This window comes from Peromyscus eremicus, chromosome 5 (assembly GCF_949786415.1).
Source record: "Peromyscus eremicus chromosome 5, PerEre_H2_v1, whole genome shotgun sequence".
Classification (NCBI taxonomy): domain Eukaryota; kingdom Metazoa; phylum Chordata; class Mammalia; order Rodentia; family Cricetidae; genus Peromyscus; species Peromyscus eremicus.
In genome coordinates, this window is record NC_081420.1 from 53253352 (window position 1) to 53261113 (window position 7762).

Below are 7762 nucleotides of genomic sequence, written 5' to 3' on the forward strand. Positions count from 1 at the left end.
GTGGTCATACTAGTGTAGACAGCAATGTTGGGTTCTGTGACATGGTCCCTGACAGGGAGAGAACTAAGAAACCACAGAGTTCACATTTTTAGTGTTTTTATTCCATTGTTGTGGGGAGGGCATAGCAGAGCAGTTTATATTGTGGGGGCAAGAAGGAGAGGGAGGTGAACCAGGAAGGGGACAGGGTAAGATATAGGAAATACCTCTAGTGACCTGCCTTTTCAAAATAGGCCCAGCTCCTACATTTTATGGCCCCATCATATTTAAGCAAACACCAATTCTAGAGGAAAACCAAATGATGTTACAGAGCACCCTGACACTCTTCAATGCCCTTTATCACTTTTCTTTCATTTTAACAACTTAACCACAATTACTTGACCAGCACCTCTGAGGCTTTCCAAGCTCCTTGAGAACCATTCTCCCTTGGTAGTCTGGAAACACCCAAAGGTCTATGACCATTTCTACTATTTCAAGACAATGGAGTATACAGTCATACAATGTGAAGACACTCATGTCCCCACTTTAATTTCTTATTCTCTTGAAAAGACTTGCAGCATAATGATAATGCATTGTCAAGAGTCATTATTATTTATTTATTTTTTTTTTAACAGATCCTGCCTCAAGTTTATTTGTAAAAACAGCATGGGGTCCTGATCATCTGCAAATAGTGTGTAGGTGTGTCACACCAGTCCATCTGTCTGGCAGACAGAAACCTTTTCTATGGGGCCTTCACAGGGGCCTGGGCACCTTTGGGAGCCTGAGCTGGAACTGAGGCTTCTGCCTTGGTTTGAGCCTTGGGCTTTGGCTGGCAGAGCCTACGACCCTTGGCCATGTAGCTTCTAATCCACTTCCCGAGCTTGGGGTGAGCGATGAAAGCGAGACGGCTGAGCTTGCGGCTGGGGCCCTTTGGCATCTTGGGCTTAACCGCCTTGGGCTTCACAAGGGCCTTGATGGCCTCTGAACAACGTGCACTCACTGCCTTTGCGTTGTTGGCCTGCATCTTCTTCAGGCCTTTCTTGTTGTGCTTCTTGGCAAAGCGCATGTTCCTCAGGAACTGAACTTGGGGTCCACCCCCTTAAGAGATTCGTATCTTTGTGACCGGGGTTTCTTGATACCATTTCTGTGCCATTTTTGAGACTGGTTGTGTGTGGTGTGGTTCTTGGACTTGGCCATGTCGGAACGGTAACCCGCGGCTCCCAAAGCACAAGAGTCATTATTTTTATGTTGTTTATGTTTGGGGACACATTCCAATGTTGCTCAACATTAAGTGGAGTTTGTTACAGATTTTTTTGGTTTTGTCTTTGGCTTATTTGTTTATTTACTGTATCTTTATTAGATTTAAGGCATTCCTTTTCTTTCTAAGTCCACATTCCTGCTAATAAAGTCATTCTTTTTGTTGCTTTTTCTTTTATTCATTTAATTTTATTTTTAGTTAATCAGTTATTTTTCCCAGCCTGTTCACAGTTTCCTCCTCTCCTCCTAGTCCCTCTCCCCAAACTCCCCCCCCCCCCATCCACTCCTCTTTTCTCTTCAGAAAAAGGCAAGCCTCCCAAGTATATGAGCCAGCCCTGGTAGATCAAGTTTTAGTAAGACTAGCACCTACCCTCCTAGTAAGGCTGGACAAGGTGACCCAGCAGGAGGAAAGGGTTCCAAAAGCAGGCACTAGAGTCAGAGACAGCCCTTGCACCCACTATTAGGAGTCCATAAGAAGACCAAGCTGCACAATTGTAATGTATATGCAGAGGACCTAGGAAGTCATTCTTTTAATGCAATTTTAAGGCTCTTAATAGGGTCCTTCACTAGGTCATGGGTCTTAATGATTTTTCCTATTGCTTTTGAACATACAATTTATGTTTTAAATTTAAATCCATGGTTCATTTTTAGTTAATTATAAAAATCTGAGGTTAGGGTTGAAATTTTGGTATGTGTGTGTGCAAATGAATGTTCATGCAGGTGCATGAACATATGGAGGCCAGATGTCAGCCTCAGTTGGCTTTCCTAAGGAACTGTTCATCTTGTGTTTTTGAGACGGAGTCTTTCTGTGGCCCAGAGATTGCTGACTAGCATGGGACACAGAGATACACCATCCAGCCCATAAATAATAATAATAATTCTTCTTTTCTATCTATCTATCTTTTCTATCTATAGATAGATAACAATTATTCATGGTATATATATATAATATATATATATTATATATATGTGTATATATACGCTTTTACTTTAAAATTAAAACAAATGTTTCTTTTCTCCTCACTTTCTTCCTGGACAGTGCAAAAGATGATCAAACAAATATACCTTTTTGGGTACATGGAAGCTCCTGTTTCATTTTAGAAAGAAAAAAAATTAACCAAGAAATTTATGTTAAATATAAATAAATTAAACAACAATTTAAATTCCAAACTTGTATTGATATGATGAAGTAGTCACTTTTAATGTAGACCTAGGGAAGAGTGTTTTTAAACCTCATCACGCGGAATTTGGAAATGTGGTTTCACATACATGGAGAGAGAGAAGCAACTGCATTGAGGAATATGCGTACAGTTTGTTTGTGGTGTGTGTGTGTAGAATCTTCATTGAGGAACGGAGGCACATTTTTTATGGGGTGTGTGCATCTGCCTAACTCCCCTTTTCACTGTAAGTTCAGGAAGGGGCCCATAAGAAGGAGCTCATTTAAAAAAAAAAAACTTGCAACACCTTGTATCCCTCATTCTTTCATGGCATTTAAGATGCTATGTGTTGCACGTACAGAAGGGATATATTTACTGTTTATACTGTTATTGACGGACATTCCACAGGGGCAAATGCTTTATTTTCTGTTAGTATACAAACAATTATAAAAGGTTGAGGTCTCAATAGGTAGTTTTCCTGGTCTTTGATGTTCTGATTGTGTAGCCAAACTCACATTGTAGAAAATGGAACGTTTTATGAAGTTCATACATTTTCAGAATTGCTCCCACAATGACGCTTTCATTTTGTGTAAGGACTGGAATGATGGCTTCTGTCTGTTTCTGAAAACTTCAATGTGGCCTCAAGTGAACAGGAAAAGCTCGTATTTCAAGGCCACTGACTGCAGCCCATTCACCTTCTATGAAGAAACGGATGCCTCGTTGTTTTTACAGTACAGAAAAAGAATGATGTATTGGGGAGTCTTAATCTGTCCTCCTGCTAGCTCCTTGGTTTGTAGATCAGCCTTTGATGCTTCAATAACAGGATTAAAATGGAATATTTCCCATGAGCTGGGGAATACGAACACTCCTTCACTTTCTATGTAAACTCCCCCTTTAGTGGATAAAGCCATTTGATGACGAAAGTATTGACGTTTTTATGAGATTGCTTTTGGAAAACGTTTTTATGAGATTGCTTTTGGAAAAAGGCTAACATTGTAACTTTAAAGTTGGCATATGGTAGTGGTCAAATTGTGTTTCCATCATGTGAGGTGCTTGAATAATAATCTCCTGCATCCTCTTGGCCAGTACACAGAGAGAAACTTGATTAATTTCACCAGTATCCCTTAATCGCTTGCCTTGGCTCTCATCCCGTGCTACAAGGGTTGATAAATCTTACATTCCCCTGAAGATTATTACAGCTTCTAATAGTGTTATGACGCTAGAAAGAAGTGAGCCTCAATGACACAAAACACAGAAATACATCCACCAAATGAAATCACATAAATAATTTAGTTTTCACAATTTAATTTTATGGAGTGTCTCTTTCCTTTCAGTTGTTGCTATTGTTTGTGGAGCATAATAAGGACTTAATATGCAGTAAATAAAATGTGGCATTTTGACATGAGAAATTTGTGCATTACTTATTTTCACTACTGGCAATACTCAACTACCTTCTTTCGACCCAAGGTCATGTAAAACTTCCTATGTTTATATGTTAATGATATTGTCTCAGACACACACACACACACACACACACACACACACACACACGACCTGTCTTCTATTAAAATTATTTATTTTTAGTGTCTGGGCCTGTGTGTGTGAGTATGTGCACACCTGCTTGTCTGTATGGACACCATGTATGTATAGTGTCTTCAGAAGCCAAAAACAGGCATCAGATGTCCAGGAACTGTACTTACAGATGGTTGTGATCTGCCATGTGGGTGCTGGGAATCACACTTGGGCCTTTTGCAAGTGTGCAGGTGCTCTAACTGTTGGGTCATCTCTCCATCCCCTGTCCTTTCTTTTTTCTTTTTCTTTTTTAAATAAGCAGATCCAATCTTTTCCTTTTCTTTTCAGAAGTCTTTTCCTGTCATAACCCAGGGCAAACGTTTCATACCTTTATTTCGAACTAGGCTGTGCCACCCTAGGTCACAACTAAGCATTCCCTAACAATTCTCTGACTTGAAAGCAGTACCATGTGTTGCGAAAACCTCTCCGCACACTAGAGACTTAGTACTATGTACTAAGTACTAAGTACTATGATGGATGTCAAGGCATTATGATACTTGCCCTCTTCTTAAGGAGTTAATCTTTCATAAACATATGAGTACTTAAATGGCAAAGCTTAAAAGCTTCTGAACAAGGCAAGAGAAGACGTAAGGCAGTATAAAAACAATAAAGGGAGGGACTTAGAAAAGCCTGTGTGCTACCACAGCTGTAGACATTGTTCAAGCCTCCACTTCAGCATAGCTTTTAATCTAAGTACAAACAACTGGGGTGAGATACACCTAAAAGTCTGCACTGTGTTTGCAGGAAATTAATGGATGAATCATCCATATCCTTCCACTGACAGGCACTTCAGCTGTCACCATAAGTTCTGAAACCTTACTACTGATGATGGCAAGTCTGAAAGTTAAGGTGTGTCATAAGGCGTGGTCCCTTTATAGAGAGTTGTGTTTCTTTCGTTCACGTATCTTATTGCAGGTGCTGTGGTAAAATCTGAGATGATGCAGTAGAACCCAGCACACACATTTCTGCTTTCCTGGTGAGTATGGTTTAGTTTGTTCTAAGAATGACATGGAACGGAACTTGAGGGACTCTGGTATTCACTGAACACCTGCTGTCAGCTTCCAGGCAAGATAATTGCAGACACCTGTGAGCCATCTTTTCTTGCAGGTATCCACAGAAATCCTCAAATTTAACACTTCAAGTCAGACTCCAGCAGTTCTCAGGGAGGTCTTTTGACTGATGCTATGGGGATTCTTTGGAGGCTGTGCTCAGCAGGCAGCAGGGCAGGGCAAGAAGGAAGCTGCTGACCTTCCCATATGTAAGGGCCCTAGTGATTATCCTAAGTACTACATGTCTTTGAGAGAGCAGATGGCTTTCTTACATGGTTTTTAGGACTCCACCATAAGACAGTTGCTGGATTTCTTATGAACTTGACCCAGAATAGTCAGAGGACCAAGTCTACTGCTCCTGGTGTCAAACAAAGTCACAAGGTAAACCCAGTCTTCCACCTTCAAATGGAAAATGGTGTCTTTGTATGATAAGAAAAGAGTTGTCTGGCAGGTATCTTTGTCACCCACAAATCTCTGTGTATATTACCATATTATCTTCACAATAATCTTTAAAGGGAGTCATTTTCATTATAACTTTTGTGCAATATGTGAGAAATATAAAGGAATTATAACTCCTTAGAATACTTACAATATCTCAAACAACTGAGGAGATAAAAATGTTCATTATGAACAAAGATTTATTGCCAATCCAAAAGAAAATAATATCTCAGTAGATATATGGAGAAAATTGTCTATCATAACCATAGTAACAAATCAATGAAAGAATTACATCTAAACAGCTAACCAATTAGCTGTTACTAAATCTTGTTATTACTAAATCTCAGTAATAACAAGATATACTCAAATGTAATGGAAGGTATTAGTAATCATTTCAATAACAAGTAAGTATTGTTAAAGTAAGTAACATTAAAGGTGAAGTATCCTATTACCTTGGTAGCACAGTGTCAAAACCTTTTGAAAAGTCAATTTGTCGAAAGTCATTAAGATTATTAGAAATTTATTTGGGCTGGGGTAGGGGACAGGAGTTCTGAGTATTTAGCTCAGTTGGTAGGTTTTATACATAAAGCCCTGGGTTAGAACCCCAGCACCATGTAAACTGAGTGTGGTGGTTCATGCCTGTAATCCCAATACTTGGGAGGTATATGCAGAGGGATCAGAAGTTTAAGTTCATCCTTTAGCTGCATAGTAAATTCAAGGTCAGCCTAAGTGCCTAGTACCTTGTCTCAAAAAGACAGCTTTTATTTTTGAGCCAATCTTTTCATTCTTTACAAATGTAGAAATGTCTTTACTAATGATGGACAAATTTATTGTGCTATTATATTGCAAACTAGAAAGCTACTTGAATATTTAAGAGAAAGGCAGAATTAGATTAGTATATGTCTGCTTAGTAACAACATATTTTAAAGAATATTTAATTGAAAATAAGTGTGTGTGTGTGTGTGTGTGTGTGTGTGTGTGTGTGTGTGTGTAAGGGGTTAGTCAGAGAACTTGATCAGTTGGTTCTTTATTAATACCTCATGGATTTGGAGGATCAAGTTGAAGTCACTAGACTTGGAACAAATTCCTTTACCTTCTGAGCCCTCTCACTGGCTGTAAGACTATTTTGTATAATGGGAAAATATTTAGCATGCAAAAGCAAATGGAAAGAAAGAAATATAAACTACAGATTCTTCGGTGTCTTATTAACTATGTAAATGTAAATATAAATCTAAACCAAAACAAAATACAATAAACAAAGGAAAATACTGGGAAAAAGAAAAATTAAAATGCAAGAGTCCTAACTTAGAAACAATTGGGTAGTTGATGACATATATTTCACTCTGTATATCGCAATGAATTTTCAAAACTAACCAAGCCTGCAAACTCTGTGATAAAAATAAATAGTGAAAAAAAAACCGAAGGCCTTCCATTCTGATGATAGGCTATTTTATGTTGCTATACAAACATACCCGAGGCTGGGGGGTTTTACAAGGAAAAGTGGCTTATTTTGGGTATTTGACCCAGGGCTTTATGCATGGACTTGAAGGCTAAAAAGTCTAAGCTCAGGCACTCACATCTGACAGGTTTGTGCTGGATTCCACTACTACTGTAGGAAGGTTTGTGTTAAGATACCCAGTGTAAGCAAGGGTCTGTTAGAGCAATCCACTCTCACAACAAGCACTCAACTCTTCCAAGATCCTAAGCATGAATCTGTTTGGAAAGTGATGCCCCAAATACTAGTGACTGGTCACTGGACCTCACTTCTTTTTTTTTTTTTATTTTGAAAAATTTTTTTCATTTGTTTTACACACCAATCAAAGATCCCCCTCTTCCCTCCTCCTGTCCCCCCAGCCTCCCCTTCCCAACCCACCCCTCACTCCTCCCCACAAGAAAGCAAGGCCTCTCCCATGGGGAGGCACATCCAGTAGAGGCAAATCCAAGCCCTTCTCTCTGCCTCAAGGCTGCACAAGATGTCTCATCATAGGTAGTGGGCTCCAAAAAGCTGGCTCACGCACCAGGGATGGATTCTAATCCTACCGCCAGGGGCCCCCCAAGCAGATCAAGCTACACAGCTGTCTTGCCATACAGGGGACCTAGTCCAGTCCCATGGAGGCTCCACAGCCATTGATCTAACTTTCATGAGTTCCCACTAGTTTGGTTTGGTCGTCTCTGCAGGTTTCCCCATCATGATCCTGATGCACTTGCTCATAGAATCCCTCTTTTCTGTCTTTGACTGGACTCCTGGAGCTCTGCCTGGCATTTGGCTGTGGATCTCTGCATCTACTTCCATTAGTCATTGGAGAGAAGCTC

The 7762-nt window shown here is 39.8% G+C and overlaps 1 pseudogene; it reads right to left on the reverse strand.

Moving 5' to 3' along the window:
• Window positions 1–603: 603 nt before the first annotated feature.
• On the reverse strand, window positions 604–1197 carry LOC131910493 (large ribosomal subunit protein eL29-like; annotated as a pseudogene).
• Window positions 1198–7762: the final 6565 nt, after the last annotated feature.